The 21,152-nt window shown below is 33.1% G+C and overlaps 1 protein-coding gene across 1 annotated transcript in view; it reads left to right on the forward strand.

The window, feature by feature from the left end:
* The first annotated feature begins 9,775 nt into the window (after positions 1–9,775).
* The window catches only part of LOC109538243, a 98,508-nt gene continuing 87,131 nt past the window's right edge, over positions 9,776–21,152 (forward strand). Inside the window, exon 1 of the mRNA XM_019905383.2 lies at positions 9,776–10,448. The gene's annotated coding sequence lies outside the window, so the exon portion shown is untranslated. The remainder of the gene's footprint in view (positions 10,449–21,152) is intronic.

Consider the following 21,152-nt stretch of genomic DNA (forward strand, 5'->3'; position numbering starts at 1 on the left):
GATACATTCACGTATATATTTTAAATCCCATCCAAATCGCGCATTTCTGTTTTTGAAATAAATTTTTTACAAAACATATTTACAAGCACTTATTATCATATAATTATTCCACTAGTTGAATTACAGTACGACTGTCTCAGTTAAGAGTAAGAGTAAGTCAACAAACGAATGAAAAATCATGTGCATTTTTGACATGATCTGGTTCAGGGAAACAAATGCATTTGTAACCTTTCAAAGGAGGATGCAAATGCCATACTAAACCTAGTAAATCCAGCGTTTTTGAAAGTAGAACTGGTTAAAAATATCTGTATCGCATCTAATAGAATAGTTTAAATAAAGTAAGAAATTACACACATGTCTTTAACATAGCTAAAACACATAAGGAATGTTCCTGCATTCGATCGGTCCACATATTTCTATATTGAGATTTAGCCACTAGATTTGAGCTGACTGTCAATGCAAGTGTAAGGCCCGGTTTCACCATCTCCGATTAAAATGTTAATCATTGATTAAAACTATTTAATCAACACTTTGCGTTCCACCATAATTTTAACCACGATTATGGACACTTAATCAGTGGTTAACTTAATCGCCTAAAATGGCTGGTTATTGACGATAATCAGGATTAGTGTAGTATTATAACCTCAAACAATTTTAAGTAAACATATGTTCGATTTGTTTTATGACGACGTTTTATCACCGTCTGATGAGGATAGTGACATTCAGGTTGTTAGAAGACCCCGAATATTTAATCCGCGAGTCAATTATTTTGAAATCATGGACACCTTGAGTTTTTTTCACGCTATTTCGCTTATCGAAAAACACTGTCCAAACATTACTGCTGGAAATAGAAATAGACGTGCAACATACTACAGAGAGTTATAATAAATGAATAATAGTAAAATTGCCACATGTTCATTAAATGAATTTTTTAGAAACAACACTATTCAATGGCACAACTTTTACTTGTGGTGAGATATTATGCAACTGGATCGCATCTTATTGCATGAATTGACTTAAATTCCCATCTACAAAAAGGGAAATAAGTGCAGCACAAGTATTTTTTTATGTACTAGCTCGTTTTCCTAAATTTATTTCAGTGTTGGATTGTACTCATACACTACTCATAGTAAAATCAAGTACAATTCTTTGGGGTAGACAACGCAGAAGTATTTCGTAATAGAAAACGATATTTCTCTATCAATGTTCAAGCGACATGTGATTACTATTTTGAGGGAAAATGATTTCAGTTGATCTGTCCTGATTGAGATGTTGTTTGAACCAACCAGAACTGTGGATTCAAAGAAAATACGATCTTACCCGATGAGATTGATGATTATCTAACCGGAGTTAAAATGTTTGTTGTGGAACGCATGACAATTTAATAGTGATTAAAGTGGTGATTAAAAAATGATTGTGATTAGTTAACCAAGAATTTAATCACTCTTGGTGAAACCGGGCCTAAGTGTGTAAAGGAGTAATAACTCAATAAGCTTAAGTTATCCAAAACCGCATTAAAATGCATTCGCAACTTTTTGATTAGATTGTTCTAGAGCTTGTTCAAAAACGTTTGCTACATCATTTTCAAATGACTTTCAATCAAGTAGTAGACAAATGGCCCATTGTTAAATCTAAGCTTTCATTATTTAGTTTGACTTAATTGCAATTTATCTCTGCCGTATCATTTAGTATAAGCTAACGCTTCGTATAGTGCTCTCATCAAAATCAACAAGTACTTCTTCTCTTTTTTAAGCGTATATCATATTTTTCTAAATAAGTCAGTGGAGTGTGTTATTGGAACTGACCGGAGTATCGTCTCTAGGTCAAAGTTCGGTGCACTAGCGGCGTCGGCGGCGTCGTCGGCGTCAGCCTCAGCCGCCCTCCGAAGATTTGCTGGCTGGACTGCCAAAATGAAGTTAGCTATGCAATCAGATATTCTACTAAACTCCGCTATTCACGTGTTATTCATAGGTCATCAGTATCACGTGATTTAGATAGATATAGATTAATATAAATGCCGCAAATGCTTCTTTATTACGTTATTTTGCACCGTCAACAGTCAAGAATTACTCGTATATAGAACATCTAATGCACATGTGCACAGTCAAAGCAACGAGTGAAGAGAACATACCAGCCGAAATTCTTAAGATCATGGAAAATTGTATCAAAACCCGAAATTCTTTAGATCATGGAACAAAATTGTATCAAAACGGTTACGAACTTTTTCACTGGATCTACAATACTGAAATTGTCCCAGAATAATACTTCTTGTCCTTTGTCACACTATCCAAGAAGTCCAATATCCAACCGTATGATGAATTTAGAGCATTAAGTTCTATGGGCCATATGTTGAGAGTATTCCGTAAGATAATTCAAGCTCGTATATACAAGAAGTAATTCCTACTTCTTCTCATTCTTCTCTTACCCCAAACATCTCTGACCCACGCAATACAAGTATTTTTCGAACAATGCACACAAGCAAAATGATGCAAGCACTAAAAGAAGTGGAGATTGATACTCAAGATATGTAGATCATCAGCAACCTTTATTGGTGACAGAAGGCAAATATACGGACAGACCAAAAATACTCGGAAACGGTGGAAATTCGTCGGTGGGCACAATGGGTTTGTGTGTTGTCGCCTCTCCTGTTCAACTTTTCCGCTGAGCCCATATTCAGGCAAGCGTTATTTTCAAAACGAGGTTTATAGTGGAATAAAATTAAATGGGGAAATATAAACAAGTTTCCTTACGCCGACGACACAGTCTTGGTGGCTCCAACTAGTTAACTCACTAGCACTTGATGTCATAAACACAAGGTGAAATCTAGTCCATAGTTACGTATTTTCAATGCTTTTATATGGTGCAGAGAGCAGGACAAGTTTTGACTCCAAGGAGAAACCAATTCAGGAATTGAAAATGTAAATTTTTAGAAGAATTCCCAAGGTATCTTAGACAGAACATATAACAAATAATGTAGTACCGTCGTTCGGGGTGAAGTCTAATTTTGAATAGAAAATTTCCAATAAAATAATTAAGAGTCTTTTTTGTTTGCTTTGTCAAAATTCATAACAAAACAAATAATCTTTTCATTCCCCCTAATTTTTTTAGTTAAAGGGTGTCTGCCTTCACCCCTGTAAGTGAGGTAAAGGCGGACGACGCTTACTAAGCGTTAAAAATGCTTAGCACCTAGTAAGAGGTGTATTCTTATTCTTATTAAGTTTCTCTTTTCTTCTAAAATTAGGAACTGGTAATGTTTCCTCTTCTTTTCATTCCTTTTTTCTTATCGTCTAAGGTGGATGTTGACATTTTATAATTTTTACCATCCCGTCTTTAACATTTTCTGCGTTGTCGAATATCTTTGAGTTCCCCGGCGATCTTTTCTTCATTGTATTTGTTAAAATGCATACCGATTTTCTTTTACACTACTTAACCATGGTGACCGCCTTCACACCTATTGATAAAATTACTTTTTTTTTACTAAAACGCAATTATTTATCACGAAAAACAATAAAGGGTGATTCAAAATTGGCGTCATTCCTTATAAGGGGTAATAGGGGCTCACTTGGAGAGTACGAGAAAAATATAGAATTTTTTTTTTTTTATAATTTTCTGAAGGTGTTAAACAGTTCAGGAAGTTCAAGGCAACGAAATCTTATTAGAGTTCTTCCCAATTTTTTACCACAACACTTATCGGGACTTTTGTAGAGAAATTAATAAGGTAACTAAAGGTAAATATTTTATTACATACCCATGGGGATATAAAAGAAAATAATGTTTTTTTATTCTGATTTGATTCAAAAAATTAAAGACGTTTTATATTTGCTACTGAGGAGGAAGAGTACCTTTCAATCTCAAGAACTTCGTCATCTTGCAAAATGTTTAGGTGCATTTCTACAGCTTAAATTTCTACTGAGCGATTCGATGAGGGGCTTGCCACTTCAAAAAAATATCAATTACTTTTGCACAGAATGTTTCTGAAAGGTACAGAAAAAGTGCTGTTACATATTTCTGAGGCTGAAATATGGGGATCGACTCAATATGCCTTGGTACAAAAGGGAACGATTTCGGATATGTCGACTGCTAAACATCGGTTGAACACACTGGAATTATTGCTTGCGGCTTAACTGTATAAAATATTTTTTTACGATGTATTAATCTTCCTATTTATTTAACTTAACTAATTTAACTATTGCCGTTATATCGGAAAATGGTGCAATTAATTTTCTCAGATGAGATATCTCAAAAACGAATTGACAAATCAGCTTGAATCGAGTACATATGTATACCGTTTTCGGCCAAAAGATGTTCTACAATTAGAATAGTAAAAGTAAGGAAAATACAGGGTGTTTCAAAATTGGCGTCATTACTTTTAAGGGGTAATAGGGGCCACTTGGAAGGTACCGGTACAAATTGAGTAGGAGTTACCGATTAACCGAGTACGAGAAGCTGCTTGAGGAGAATGGATAATAACATGATTACACAGGGACTACCTTGTTTAGAGTTAAAGACGCAAATGTATGTTTATTTGTAAACTGTATTTATGTTACTTTGTTATGAGGACAATCTTTCTGATATAGGTTTTTGCAAATTTCTCAGTTTTTAGTAACAATTAATGTTTCTTATTACTTTTTCTGTACTCCTGAAACACCGCCAGACAACACTTCCGGAGAAATGACGCAAATTTTGAATCATCCTGTATTTTCTAATGAAATTGCCATGAGTTTACTAATAATAGAGCACCTCAGGAAAAATAAATCATTTGAATTATTTAGTTTTAGTATTATGTTGTGTGTAACAGTCTCTTTCATTGTTTTCATATTTAAAAGAAAAGAATTTATAAAATCCTTACCCTGTGTTCTACGGGGAATTTATGAAGATTGGGTACTTTTACGCTATGCATCAAATGATCTTGACGAAAATATTGACCAATAACAGTATGTCCGAGTTCGCCCCCACAGTCCGACTTCACCCCGAATGGCCGGCAGGATTAAATGCCAACAGCAAATTGTGCTAATAATTACACTACGAAAGCCGGAGTACTTTGGTGACATTATGAGAAATGAATGTAAATATCGCATTTCGCAGAACATGATTCAGGGTAAAGTAGAAGGCAAAAAAGGTCCAGGTAGGAGACATACTGGTTTGCAATGACCTATTCAGATTCCTGCAAATGAAGTACGAATAACTGTGATGATCGCCGACATCCGGAACTACTAAAGGAAAAGGAAAATAAGAACCTTAAAAATCTCAAATCAAAAGGCCTTAGAGACATTCCCTATCAAGGGGAAATTGGCTGCAATATTTTCAATTTATTTTAAGACCGCTTTAATAAGTATTTACACTATCTCAGTGTTGCTTTATAAATTGTATTTTCTGGACAATTTATTGAGCTGAATGTAGGGATTTATGATGTCATGAAAGATTCAAAGTGTTCAAAATAAGGCTAATAATTATGACCTCGATTAGTGTAGGACTAGCAAGGAATGGAAGGATTTGGTCACGAAACGGCGGCCACAAAAATATTATTTACGTGTCTCAGCCCTGTTCCAAATAACATGTCCGGCGTTTTAAACACATATCTGTTTTGTTTTAATGACACCATCTTCTGAAAGTGAAACTACAGTTTGAATAAAATTATGGCCGAGAGTAACTTAGGCTGTAGAGCATAATTCTAAACCGTATCATCGGGCCAGGAAATACATTTCTGCATACGACACTTGATTTTAAAATATCAAATGCATATCGGTTGAAAAGTTTTCCGTGCTTTGAAACTATGGACCACTGAAATTTCTCAAAGTCAAAGTTGTCTTCAATGTATCCTTCTGTAATGCTTAATACTGATCTGAATGAAAACTCAGGAAGCAATAGTCCACGCCGGAAATGTTTCCAACCAATTTTTTGACCGGACGTCAAACCCTTCCACTAAAGTCTGAATAACAAGTGGGCGTTTCCTTGCTTTCCGAACCTAACTAATTATGCAAAAGTATTCAAAATTGCAGAGCAACGGTTCAAAATGTTAGTCCGATTATTTACTGAAGATATTAGCTCGTGAAGAGGCGCTAAGCAACATTTTAAAACAGTTCAATGATCATTTGGGAAGCCATTTGTACAGCTAAACATTACAAAGGAAACATCGCCAAACTGGCATATAGACTTATTGATACTTTCTTTTGAGAAAAGTAAGTTTCTTTATTTATTGAATAAAGGGAAAATGGAAAATGAAAAAAGAGCAAATATTAACTAAAATCTGAAAAAAATTAAAAAAATAGTCTAAAATAATTCAACTCAATTTTTGTCGCCGCCCTCGAGGTCAAATATCAACCAAAAAATGTTAGAGGAAGAATTATTTGTGAGGACCAACCGACTTTTTAAACGTCAACAACAAATATCGTACGTGTATACACTGCTTTTAAAATTATTTTTTAATATGAATTATTTTAGTTTTTCCATTACTAATAACAAAAATTGATTCCCAACAAAATCAACTCCTCAAAAGATGGTGAAGAGTGTGAAGACACAAACCAAGGAGAACAATCTTTACAAAACTAAAGTAGAGTATTTCTAAAACTGAAGTCGAGGAATTAACGAGGTTGTGGAACTGAGCAAAAACATAAAGAAAAAATTTCGAGTCAAAAAATTCAGTAAAAAATGCTTTTCAACAATACCACGACTAAATTAATTTTTGTATGAGAGTCTTTATTTTAATGTTGCTCCATTTAATATGACCTGAGTTTCAATCCTTAGACAGGGGAGTTTTTATCGCTGACCAGTACAGGGCTCTTCGAAACTATAGCAGTTACGAAAATGATTAAATGGACAAATAATTGTAATTTTGATTGCTCTACTCGAAACCAATTTTATTTTTCTAAATTTTGACAGCTGTCAAGAGATATTAAGGAAAAAGTTATTTATGGTAAACATTAAATAGAAAACTTGTAGAAAATTGAATTCCAAACAAAAAGCAACAAAAAAACATTTCTCCAAAATAACATAATGCCATTTTTGACATATGGCTCAAATTTCAGTTTTTTTTTAAGTGGCAACCATAGTTGAATATTGCTTTACCGAAAAGAACATTTTATTGCGATTTCTGTGATATATCACATCGTCAGGATTTTTTCACAAATAAAGTGTCTGTGAACAATTTATATCTACTTTTTCAATTTAATTGATCTAAGTCATGGAAAATAGTATAAGATATAAGACATTCTTTCCATCGCAACAAATAATAACAACACCTTTCAATTTTTGACACTCAAGTTTATATTCAACTTAGAAATCTAAGTATTATTGTAAAAATGAATTATTCCAATCAAGAAAGAAGCGACATGATTGAAACCTACATTAGATGTGGTAACAAATGCTAGAGGACCGTCAGATTACTATTTTGAGAGGCATTTTGACAATTTCGGCACTTACGGAAGTTTTATGCAGCCGATAAATAAATATAAAGTAATAAATGAAGCTGTGGAGGTTAATGTTTTGGCCATTGTAAGCCAGAATCCACAGATTTCAACCAGAAAGATCGCAGCAGAATCCGGGGCTTCCCAAAGCACCGTGATGAGAGTTTTAAAAAACACAAATTCTATCCGTATAAATTATCAGTATCCCAATCTCTACATCCAGGGGATCCATGGTTTCGAAGCAAATTCCAATAAGACATCCAATTCCCCTATAAAATATTGTGGAACGACGAAACTCGATTTACAAATTGTGGTATGTTTAATGGAGACAATGAACATCTTTGGAATCAAACAAATCCCCACCACGTTGAGCAAAGGAGACAACAAATTAAATTTGGGTTTAACGTTTGGGTCGGATTGGTAGGTTCAAAAATATGGCGAGACCATTTATTTTTTACGGCCCCTTAAATGGAAATCGGTATCTTCAATTCCTTCGGAATAACCTGGATTTTATGTTAGACGACTTATATTCAGAAACATGGCGTAATGTGCAATGGTTTGAACATGATGGTGCTCCTCCGTATAAGTTTTCCCAAGTGCGGAATCACCTGGACGTAACATTTGCTGGGGCTTGGACGAAACGGCCCTATTTTATGGCCACCTCGATCACCGGATCTTTCACCTTTGGATTTATTTTTGGGCGAGCCGTAAAAAACACAGTTTACATCAACAAATAATCCAATTTAAATGCACTTAAAGAAGCTGTTGTTAGAGTTGAAAATATAAATGGTCGGTCCGCAAGAAAAGCAACTTATTCAGTTCTAAAGAGTTGCAATTTTTGTATTGATGATAATGGTGGACTTTTTGAAAATGTCTAGTTAAATTTTAATTATTATTGGTATGATTTGATTTTTATAATAAACAATGTAAATGAGCAGCTGTCTTAATTAAAATAAAGTCAATGCCAACTTTAATGTAGTTGTCAAAATAAATATTAAAGCATACTGTATGTCTTATACTATTTTCCATGGCTAACTTCGATCAACTAAATTGAAAAAGTATAAACTGTTCGCAGAAACTTTTTATAGAAATTTGGAAAATTACAGAAATCGTAATAAAATGCTCTGTTCGGTCAAGCAATAGAGTTACGAAATAAATAATAAAGGTAATAAAAATAGATATCGAAAAGACACATCCGGAAGCATTCGGAACTCAGGTTTCGTTATTAGTTTTACAATGGCATCGCCAATTAAAACGCATCATTGCTATCGTAAATATTGTTTTATTATTACAGTGTGGAGACAGACAATCATCAAACTTTTTGCTGAATTCTGATTTATTTTCCTGACTGCGGGTACTGGTTATCATATTCTTATCTTTCCTGTGTCTCAGTCAAAGTGTGAAGTAAAAATTTTGAAAATCGTTTATTTCATTACGATTCGGCGAGACAACAGCGCCATCATCAGATTTAAATTTTACACAAACTACAAACACCAATTCACAATTAAAACACGTTGCATAAAAATTATAATTTACAAAGTATTAAAACATTCATCAGTTTTTGAGGGAACAAAATCCTTCATTTTGGGAGAGCAAACACCGGAAAAACTTACCTCATGATTGGTAAAAATCAACGTTCTTTCAGGTCTTTACCTTCTTGAAACCTTAAATTTGTCTGAATTATTTTCTACATTTGCGAGAGTGGTATGCATGTATTGAGACAAGCAGAAATAGTTTTAATTTTTCACTAGTGTACCGGGTGTTCCATACTTATGGCTTTATTAGGGTTTGGTAAATGTTGCTAAGGTTGTCGGTATCTGATCTGAAATTTACCGCTTTTGCATGCTTTTTTATTTGTATCATTTTTTGGATTCTTCTTTTATGATAATTTATTTCCCTAATTAATATATCTGCGTTGTCAAAATCAAAATTATGCAACATTTGGTGTGCATGTTGTGTTAATGCTGTTTTATTTTCACTAGTATTTCTCAGACTGTATTTATGGTCGTACATTCTCTTTTTTAAATATTGTTTAGTTTGTCCTATATATGTATTATCACATTGTAAAATATTTTGTATCGTTGATTTTTGCCAATCATGATGTAAGTTTTTCCGGTGTTTTGCTCTCCCAAAAAGAAGGATTTTGTTCCCTCAAAAACTGATGAATGTTTTAACACTTTGTAAATTATAATTTGTATGCAACATGTTTTAATTGTGAATTGGTGTTTGTAGTTTGTGTAAATTTTAAATCTGATAATGGCGCTGTTGTCTCGCCGAAAAGTAATGAAATAAACGATTTTCAACATTTTTACTTCACACTTTGACTGAGTCAAAGTGTGAAGTGAAACCCATGAAAGATAAGAATATCAATTTTTGCTGAATTTAGTTTTACACCTTTTACAAATGTTTGCGCCTATAATTTGGCCTAAGTTTAAATAAGCAAACAAGTAACAAAAAAATGCTTTTTTTAGTTTAATGTTTGATCTACAGTGCGTTTAAAAACATATTCTGAAAAGGGGATGATCCACTGTCTTCCTCAACTAATCTGTTGTAGGATTGTTTAAGCTCTTTTACAGCAAAATAGAAGGAAGCAATAAACATGTATCTGGCATTAACCCGCATATCAAAATTCCCATTGCATGTGCTGTTCCGACTTGTGTGATTCCAGGTTATCAAAGAAAACTATAAATTTAGACGGTCAGTTCCGACACCTACAGCCACCTCCAGCCATCCATTTCCCATCCAGACGGACTTGTGGAAACTTCAGCTTCCCGTCTCTCTCTCTCCCCATTTACCTCTGGTTCTTGTTGCTCCCGCATTTCTGCGCGTTCAACCCGGGTCAGAATACAGGCTCCTGATATCAAAATTGTGCCGGGACAGTGCTCTCTGGATATTGGTCATAGGAGTATACGCGCAACCTATCCAGACCGAATTCGGGAACTTCTCACACGATTTCTCCGACTTGCGAAGTTTTAGCAACGGACTTTCTCGGCCGGTAAACTGCAGCAGCAGGTGTTTTTCGATAGGCCAGCCTACATTGTTCTGGTAAGCAGGCAGAAATAGTTTATTTATAAATGTATTAAGGCTCGGACCAAACAAATTATGATTTATATGGGGAATTAAACTAGTTTAGTGTGATAATATCCTCACTTTACCTATAGAGGTGCATATTGATTCGCGTACCTACTTATGCTTCGTTTATCCTTGTTGTAGTTTTATCGGTAAAGTTTCAGCCGATACTACGTTTTTCTAATATGAAAAACAAAATATATTTTCAATTTCAAAGCAAGTTTTCACTAATTATCTCCAAACTATTCAGTTAACCATTTTTTCCATAATTATGCAGTTAGTTAAAATATGAAACTCTCCGGATAATTAATTCTCGCATCGAGTACTGCGATTGTGGAAAATGTCTGTAAAAACCTTTCCTAACAAAATTTTGCTGAATATTTGCAAAATAGCTACTTTACAAACTTGTGTGTTCTGGACACCACGGCTCAAATTTTAAATGAGAGCATTTAATAGTGACCTTAAAATCTATCACAACATTTTTGCTAAATGTTTATAACAGCTCGTATTCTGGCCCATATCCGGTATAGCGCAGGATTTCTGTAGCATGTGCTTTCGTTGATTTAATAAATAATACCCGGTAATTACATTTACAAAAATATAACTAATAAACCATCATTTAAATTCGTAAAAAATATTTCTTCGAAATGGAAATCCCCACTTCGTTTTTTTTATATCAATACATTTTGCCATATTTATCTCAAGAACGACATAATTTTCTGTAAATAAAAAATTTGAGTTTAAAATTTTAAAATAGGACCCACCTAAAAGACATATTAACGGAGGGGCAAACGAAGTACGATCTACAAATAAAAAGCACAAACAGACGGTAAATATATCAACAGGTCCTATAATTTCTTCGGAACCACCGGGAAACATATAGGATGGATATGTTAAATATAGGACAACACACAAATATGCAACACGCGCCTTTTCCCTATGACCATAATGTAAAAAGGATTGCCAATCAAAAAAAGATAAAAACAAGCTGGCCCGAGGCAGGTGAAAGCAGTAGCTCAAGAAATGCATCTGTTATTTAAGCTGTTACATAAGCTTATGACAACATACTCCTAAGAAGAAACCAGCGTTAAGGTGGAGTTAATAAGAACGATTAAATCACTGTAAAAAAACAGAAATTACAGTCAGAAGTGAAACAAATAACCAAATTTCAACAGTATACCAGTCTCAAGAGAACTTAAACTGAAATGTAGTTCTCCGCCATTATTTATAATATAAATCAAATTGTTATGAATTTATCGGTGGACAGGGAGATACTAAAAAATGGGGTCCCTCAATAAACTTTATAATATAATCAGAGATTTTTTTAAAGATGAGGCTCAGAGTTCAGTAATACAAAATGTATGCATTTCAGAAACAAACAACAGGATTTAGCACTTGAAAATAATAAAAGAATTACAAGAAATGCAAGTATCTGAGCACAAGCCAATCACAAGATGGATCATTTGGCAAAACAATCAAAGAAAGGAACACTCAAGTCAGAAGAATTACTGATCTGCTAAATAATACACTATGAGACAAAAACAGAACAAAAAATTATTAATGATGTTATATCATATAATATGTTATTATGATGTTATATAATGATTATAAAATTTCCTAATGATGTTGTGGTTAATGGATGATAATCTATTTTTCCATGGGCCCATGAAATGTGTGTTTTGATGTGTTTTATATTTGCCACTTTCTGTTGACCGAAAAACACATAAACCTAAATAGGCGTATTTTACTAATTATATATTTCCATAGAAAAATACATATTAATTTATGGCTTAGAGGTCTGAAACATCAGAAAGAGTTAAGAGAACAAGGAATTAAAGAACAAGAATACCTAAACAGATCTTGCAGTTGAACCCTACCGGAACGAACCCGAAGTAAGAAAAAACTACCAGTGTACTTTTGATAGATATAAATATTTAGAGGACAGCTATAGCCTATAAATAGGCCACATGATTTTGATACATGCAAAAAAATAGACGAACAAAACTACCTAAACCGATCTTGGAGCAAAACCCTACAAGAAAACGAAAGACAAAAAACAGTTGCCATTATGGGATTCCAAAGAAATGAAAAACGTTATTGTTGTGTGACACGATAAGTGCCCAGTAATCTCATTTCCAATAGATTTTTGTTATTCTCTTTTAGTTCATTAATTATTTTTTTCAGAGACGAAAGAGCAGCTATTATTTGCGCAGTTTGAGTGAACTTTTCTTTTGTTAACTTCTTCATATCTGAAAGTTTCCAAGTAGACGGCCTTCACAGGTGTCGACTTTTGAGCTCCTGAAAAACGCTTCGAACATAGTAGAATTGCAGCTTATCAAACGAAAGGCTTTCCAACCTGAGTGTCAGTTTATCAGAAAAACCACATGTAAGTTTCAGAGCGTTAACCGAAATGCTGAATAAATGCCAAAGCTCAGTTTCTTGGATTACGAGGATAACGCAGTATCATCAATATTATATGAAATATGTACCAGAATTGGTTTAAACCAACTGTAAGAAAAATCACTGTACTTGAGCTGTAAATCAAAAAAGAACTGAAGTCGATGGGGCCGTATTTGATTTATTTTGTCATTCATTTTATACTACCGATAATGGTCATGCCATCAGGACATATAATCAGGCAAGGTTAAATATGAGCTCAAATTATGACCGATTAGGTATCATAGTTCTCAAAACCATAAGCTAGTAATTTCTTCATCCATGGATAAGTGGAGTTCAGTTGGAGAATGAGGAACATGTAAAGGTCTAGGTGACCAAGATCTATTTGAAAGGCCTTCCAACAGAAAAATGTGAGTTTCTTGTGAAATAGTAAGTGGGTGAAATATTTTTGTAAATAAAAAATCGCATCGAATAGATATCGCATCTTAAATGAAAGTTAATCTTTGTTCCTTTTTTGAAATCTCATTAGGACAAAGTTTATGCACCTTCCTTAAGAATTTAGTTTCAAAATTTTGAAAAAATACTGAAATATAACAATAGTGTTATCTTGTATATTTATTAAATTAATTTGTCAGACGCCTTGCTAATATATATCCATTAAATAAAAAAGAACAACAGTCATTTATAGTGTAGTCCCGCGGGAATCGAAAAGTTGGTTAATCTTATACAAAATCTGCATTAAAATGATTGCAAAACGATTCTTGTGAAAGTGAAGATCGGAGCAGCAAAGATCGGCCAATACCAAAAATTACTATTTTCCAAATATCCCGTAGTTCGAGATAATTGAACAGTACGCAGCTTTTGCGATTTTTATTTGAAATTATTCTACTAAGATTATGAACGATCTACATGCAGCAGGCATTTCTATGCAACATTGACCTAGGATGCAATAACTACTGGCAAAAAAATGTACAAAGACCAATTATGATTGGCATTGTGAATTTAATAAACTAAATGTAAAAAACAAGCAAATCAAGAATTTTCATATTCTCATTTTAAATTAAAATTCGATGCCCTTTAGTTTCAGTTTAAAGCATGTTTTTGAATTTATCCAATTTAAACGATGTTCCCGGCTAATAAATGTTTTTGCTGCAAAAAATCCCCCTTGTTCCGATCCGGATACAGTTCCAGCAATAAATGCAATAATAGGTACTATTGGCAAAATATGGCGCAAAATACTAACAAAAACAAAGCCATTTGAGGAAAGATGTGGAAAATATCCGCCTTAATTTCAGTTCGATTTTTGAACATCTTTGCTGTATCTGTATTAACAACGTAAATATTGAGAAAAGTTTCGCAACGTAAGATGTTGATTACTTGCGCAAATATAAGGAATGACGCAATCTTTACTAAAATGCTTCAAAAAATGATAGAAATCCGATAAAACTACATGGTAAAATCGCCTCAAGCAATCCTTAGAAGACTTCATGTTAGATTTACATAATTTCGTTGAAGGACATTTTTTTCGTTCTATTTTTTTATCATATTACGATTTTGTTGAAAAATTCGTAAATATACATTTGTATTCCGTGTACGTTCAGTCAAAGACCTGCAAAGGAAGCAACAGTTATTTTCCGGCATATATGTGCAGTTAAATTTTATACTGGAAAGAAAGGAACCAAATTTTATATTGATTATTTGCCTCAATAGTAGCGTGTGGGGTCTTTTCAGATTTACCAATCATGTCTATTAATTATTCCATTCCGAATAAATCCGCTTTCAGCTGCAAAATGCACTTTGCTGATAAATACGTGCATATTTACTGGCTTTTCGAAAAATCGTCTGTAGAATTTCCATCGAAAGTGTAGCCAATTTCAAAATTAACTGACGTTTTCTGCGAATGGAAAAGGAAATGCAATGGAAGTAATTCGTTAAACATGTTACGAAATGCAGTTTTGGTCAGATTTAATGTCACCAACTTAAAAGACACTTCCTTGGCTTCAACCGTTCAGGAAAATATATATATATATATATATAACTTGCAGTGGAACTAGAAAGTGCTATTTTAATTTTACGTAATAAAGTGTCTATTCCTCGTGTACTACATTTTCACCATAGGAGAAGAGCAAGTAAGGTCTTACATTGAAGGACAGTAAAAAAGTTGCAATCCACTGCAAAAGCAAATGAAAGAAAACTAATTCCTGATATTTTTTAATAGCCCCCTTTTCACTATAATTCACACTAAAGAACAATCTTCTGTTTTATCAATATAACATGTACGACCTCGCAAATTATCCCTAAAACTGCGCTCAAACTAATTTGAGATCCTTAAATCCTACCAAGTATTATATTGAATATTATATTGAAACTACTTCATCACTCAACGTAAGTAATAAAAGTCCGGAATTGGAGATGTGACCACAACATTTACTAAAAATAATACGACAATGCCACATTAAGCATTGGAATATTTCGATTTTCTAATACTTGTAAATTAATGTTTATTTACTCATTTACTAAAATTATTTTATATTTTTCATCAACTGAAATAAATTCTAAATGCTCTATTTCTAAGAGAGTTGGCATTCAAAAGAGTGCCAAAAGAGTGAACACTTCTAGAAATACTTCAGGATTGCATCATACCACCAAACACTAAACAAAAAACCCCACTTGTAAAAACACTAAATTGGATAAATATTGAGAAACTGAGACAAAGCTTAAAATATATTATATAAAAATCGGATTTTGCAGGCATAAAGGAATTACATTTAGAAATTGAATATCAAATGTACGTATATGTAAAATAACAAAATTAATAAAAATTTACTTCGTTTCAGCCAAGGCGCACAAGTAATTATCCAGGGTTTGAAAATATTCCATCTATAGACAAAACCTCCATTCATTTTGTATAAAATAATTTTTCCTTTTGCGCTTCAAGCCAGCTCTATTCCGACTGTGAGTTCATTATCAATTAAAATTAGACCGACCCTTTCAAAATCGGGGTTTAATTTAGCCTCAACAAGTGACCATTCTTTTGCTTCACCATTGTTAATGCAACATTTTAGGTCAATTAGGGAAGCAAAGCTTATCATTTGAAACTTAATTTTTCCACACTGTGAAATAATGTTTCAACAATTCCAAATGCTATTCTGGTTTGTAATCTTAGTTATCAAGCAACTACAACATTAATATTTATTAATGGATTATATGTAATTAATTATTTGGATACCACATTCTCCGACAGCACTTTGAAAAACTACTAACTAACGCAAATTGGGTGATTGAACACAATCAAGTTGATGATGATTTTTTGAACCGAATTTTCTTCAGCGATGAGGCTCATTTTTTGATCGGTGGTTAAGTGAATACATTTTTTTGAAAACTATCAAGGAAGAGCCATAACAGTCAATTCTGAGCGCTATGGACGCATGTTAACCGATTATTTTTGGAGAGAAATTAAAGATTATGCAATCTGGAAGACATGTGGTTCCAGCAAGATGGGGCAACGAGTCACACAACACTGGCAGTTAGAGCCGTATTGCATGAGAAATTTCCAGGACGCGTAATTTCGAGATTGAGGGATGTCAATTGGCCCGCAAGATCCTGCGACTTAACACCGTTAGATTTATTTTGGTAAGGCTATGCGAAGGATCGTGTTTACGCCTACAATCCTACAACTCTTGAGCAACTGAAAGTCAATATCCGTGAAGTTATGACCAAGATCTTACCGGTAATGTGCCGAAAAGTCATTCAAACTTACCTCAAAAGGATTGAAGCCTGCCGGAGGTCCCGTGGAGGACATTTAAATGATATTGTTTTTCCCGTTATAATGGCAAGGTTTAATCTTTTATATTTAATCAAAATTTTCGTCTCCATCTGAATATTTTGTGTGTTTTTTTTTACTTTACTTTCCCAAGCATAAAATGGATAGCCCTGTACTTCCAGATAATGTTCTCATCAGTTGCGTAGAATAAATCAAAACGATGCATAATTTATTTGTTCTTTCGGTGAACTATGTAAATATTTCAAATTTTGTATTAATAAAAAAACGAACAGTGCTTAGTTTTTTCTACACCAGATATATGCATTACTCCGCTTTAAATTATTTTGGTCTGATATATTCTGATTATATTTATTTATTTATTATCTGACTATACTTAATTTAACTTTGAGGAGCTCAGTTCTAAAACATCCCGTATGTGATTTCTGAACCAATTTGGAAATTTGCCAATTGGTTGCCGATCTTTCATTTTCTCCGCATTGTAACTATATTTAGGTTTCATTTAAGGCATATGAATATGTGGAACAAAAAACAAGAAATTGATGGCTTGATTTTGAAAAAACAAGTTATCAGCGATTAAGTTTAATTTTTTTTGCATTTTCTAACAAAACTATGTTAAATTTTTAAAGCAAAGCTTCATTTTGTTTCAAAGTTTTTCTTTTCATGATTTCAGTTTTAGCTTGCTTTTTCATTGCTTCCTTTAGTTTGTATATAGGTTGACTAGGATGTTACTTATGCACATGTAATTAATTCAAGGAAGTGTGTCTTACGATAAAGCGAATAGCAGAGTTCCTATAAATTAATATATTTTTTCAGAATATAAATATAAACATAAATGTACATTTTTATTTAATCCATATTATGTAAACCTTCCACTGTTAATGTTTTTACAAAGCGCGACCGTTCTCCGTTAAAATAAAATAACTCAGATAATAAAGGCAAATATTTTGTCGAAATGCGCAGACCAAAGAAACTCGACAAAAGTAAAAGAAGACAGGAAGACATGGATGTTAAAGAAACACACATACACACTGAAAAAGTCTTAAGGAAGTCATTCATGAAATGTTAATCAAACTGAACCTGAATCTGAAACTGAAATCAAACTTCCATAAACACCCGTAAGAGAGGCTATTTCAATTTTACAAAGACAACTTCATCCCAAAAATTAATTTAATTACAAACAGTATTTCTTAGTTTACACAACTCAGACGTGGAAGTTGGACACAACCCTTCGAGCACACCACAGTTGGGGATAAACAATCTGTTAAGCAAACAGACTCCAGTCTGTTCTTGCTCCAATCACTGGCGTTGCCGAAGAAATTAGCATTTTTCTATTTTTAAATAGATAGCTTTTTTAGACCAAAAACAAACAGAGATGGAAAATTAATGTTTTTTCAGCATGAATCATGTGTCACCCCAAAAGCGGACACCAAAATTAATTTAGGATTGTATGGTTAAAGCCCATTGCCGAAAATAAATTGCGCAAACTCTGACCCGAATAAAATGTTTAAAAGAGCACGACAGGATCTAACGCTATTATCGTCCACTTTATGACGACCCCATTGCTTCACTCTGGTTTTTATGTACTTATTTTTCATAAATAATACGGTTGTTATTTTCGCGTCTAAAAGGTTTTTCGTTTTATTACGCATCGTTTATCATTACTTAAGAGATAATGAATCGGTTTTGTTTGGAAAAACTCATTTTTCAACGCACATCTCATTTGAAAGGAAAAGTGGTGACATTTTTTTACACAAAAAAGTCGCCCATGATTTGCTAAAGTGCTTCAGTTAGTTAAATTTGGCAAAAAAGTCAGCCTTTTGCAAGCAACTTTTTTGAATGAATTTGAAAAGCATTTTAAACTATTAATATAATAGTAATAATAATAGAAAAGTTTTTTATACACTTAGGTCGAAGAGTGAGCTATTATTTACAGCGCTCTTGTATGTTTGAGACGCGCAGCTCGGTAAATCAAAAGGATCAATGGTGATAAAAGTTCAACGTATAAATTTCACCAAAGTTCGACATATATTATTTTTACGTTAATACATTAATTTTCAAATTAATTAATTTTAAACTTTAATTTTTTTTTACAAATAATTAGAAGTATGATTCTAGATTAGAAATTTGTATCAGTTGTCTATATAAGTTAAAATCCAAGCAAGTTTGGATTGTTTCTCAAAAAGTTCGCATGTTTTAGCAGCTAATAAAAGTGCATATAAATTTCTAACAATGACGTCAGATTTAACAGTGGTGAGAAAAGTAATTTTGATCAATTTCATTATTTTCATTTTCCTGGGAAGAGAAATATCACTTTTTGTCAGAGCAATGTCACCAACAATCGTGATTTCTCAGCTGCGTGGTAGAAACAGACCATTATTCATAAAGAACTGACTTATTCGTTTAAAATACATATTTTTCCTAAATCCACTGTGGGCTTAACATTCGCTACATTGAATATTATGTCTAAAATATATACTTTTGCATTGGCAGCTTTTGGTTCCAAATATTGTTGCTTATTTACGACTTATACGTATCCGAACTAAAACTCATACTAAGAGATCCCAAGAATGTTGAGCAAATTTCAACCGAAAAAGAGAAAGCCAAATAAGATTTTTCGAATCAAGCAGCACAATTTGAGAATTGTTCAAACGTATGAAATATTTATATTGTAATCCAAATTCACAGTATCTAATAAACTTCCACTGTATCGATCGTTTGTCAATGTCGAAAATAGTTAGATGGCAATTAATATCTCAATATGGTTGTGGTTGCTCAAAGACTAATACATTTATAATCTGAGTAATGGCTTTAAGGTATGTACCCATGTCTTAAAATGTTCCCAATTAACAACGCAAGTGAACATTAATTAATATCCATCCGAGCTAGAATGCTAATTCTGCAGTATGCTGTTTACAACTTATCACATCGCTGCTTTGAATTAGTGAATATGAAAGTGTTTATAGTGGCGTATAGGAAATCTGGAAGTGGAGTGTAAAATTTAAAATAATCTTTGCCAAATAAACAAACGCATTATTGAACTCAAGTCACAAAACCCCAGGAAACATCACAGCTCCCCCACATACTAAAAGCTACATTTAATTTTCCGAAACTGCAGATGCAAAGACGATGCTAAAATTAATAGAGTTGGAGCTAAAAGAGAACCAAAAATCCAACCAAACGACTGGCTAGCCAGTGTTAATATGGAATTTTTAAACACTTTTTTCCAACTTCTACAATCACTTTCGGTGCGAAACCAATGATTAATGATTTTCAATTGTATACAGTTTTTAAAAGCTAAGCTCGCTACGTGGTTTAAGTAACGGGAAATACAATTTAACTATACTTGATATTTTATTCAAAATCGTCAGTTTTAAAACAGGCGTCAGTTGAACCTGATCTTTCTCCTCTTGCTTACACAGAGTAGAAACCAAATCAGTTTACGTACCTGAATTACGTAACATTTGCTAAGATAACACCATTTGGCACAAGTAACATAATCCTAAGATTTCATTATTTAGAATTTAATTTTCAATCTGATTTTTTCACTAGAATAGAGCAATATTAGTCATACCATGAAGAATAACAAAGTACCATTAATGATAATAAGTCGTCAACATGCACTTAACAAAAATTAGTTAAATAAAACTCTAAAAAAATGTTTCTCTTGTTATTGGAGAGCCCTCGTCCACTTCGAAATAAGAAAAACGCCATTTTCAACTGACGAACATCCTGTATAATTTAGAACCTAGTACTGCTCATGTATGTTTTTCATATCAGTAGGTGGTCTTTATACAAACTTTTGCCCTACTTAAGCGAACTCAGCTGACGCCCCTGTACGTTTTCCCCATCGAATAGTTTTATATCCGAGCAATCTTCTGAACTGAACCATAAAACCCGAGTAATTTTTCCCATTTTCGACGCAGAAAAACTTTAACAATCGCACAAATTACCTCGGCAGATTTATCCGAGAAATTTCTTGAACGCGGTAGATCTGTCACTGCTTTTAGTTTTTTTCATTATTTTCACATCTATTTCAGGTACCCATAATGGAAATAAAATTGATCGAAGACTTTCTGATTTTGTTTTGTTATTTTGTCGTTCATTTGGCTTAATATGATACGATTTTTATTCCCAGGATTTGTTCTTCAATTGAAGCGCAAGAAACACATTGCATGTTGAAACTATTTTGGAATCTTTCGCGAATGTATGATGATTAATGAACAGTTTTTGTTGTTATGATCGTGCAATAAAATGCGTAAATGAAAATAAAGTTTAAATTTAAGAACTAATACTTCTCAATCCATTTATAGAATGTATTCATAACTTCTTAGATTCTTTCGGCAAAATATTTTCTTTCATCTTTTACTTTTGATGTTGGTTGCGTTATCTACCCAACAAAGTGGAACAAATTAGGAACAAGATATTTATATTCAAGATTTTATTGAATCTTGAAATTTCTTGATTAAATCTTCATCTATGTTGTTTTTAATTGCGAGAAA

This window comes from Dendroctonus ponderosae, unplaced genomic scaffold (assembly GCF_020466585.1).
Source record: "Dendroctonus ponderosae isolate FM_Combo_2020 unplaced genomic scaffold, Dpon_F_20191213v2 Dpon_F_20191213_2, whole genome shotgun sequence".
NCBI lineage: Eukaryota > Metazoa > Arthropoda > Insecta > Coleoptera > Curculionidae > Dendroctonus > Dendroctonus ponderosae.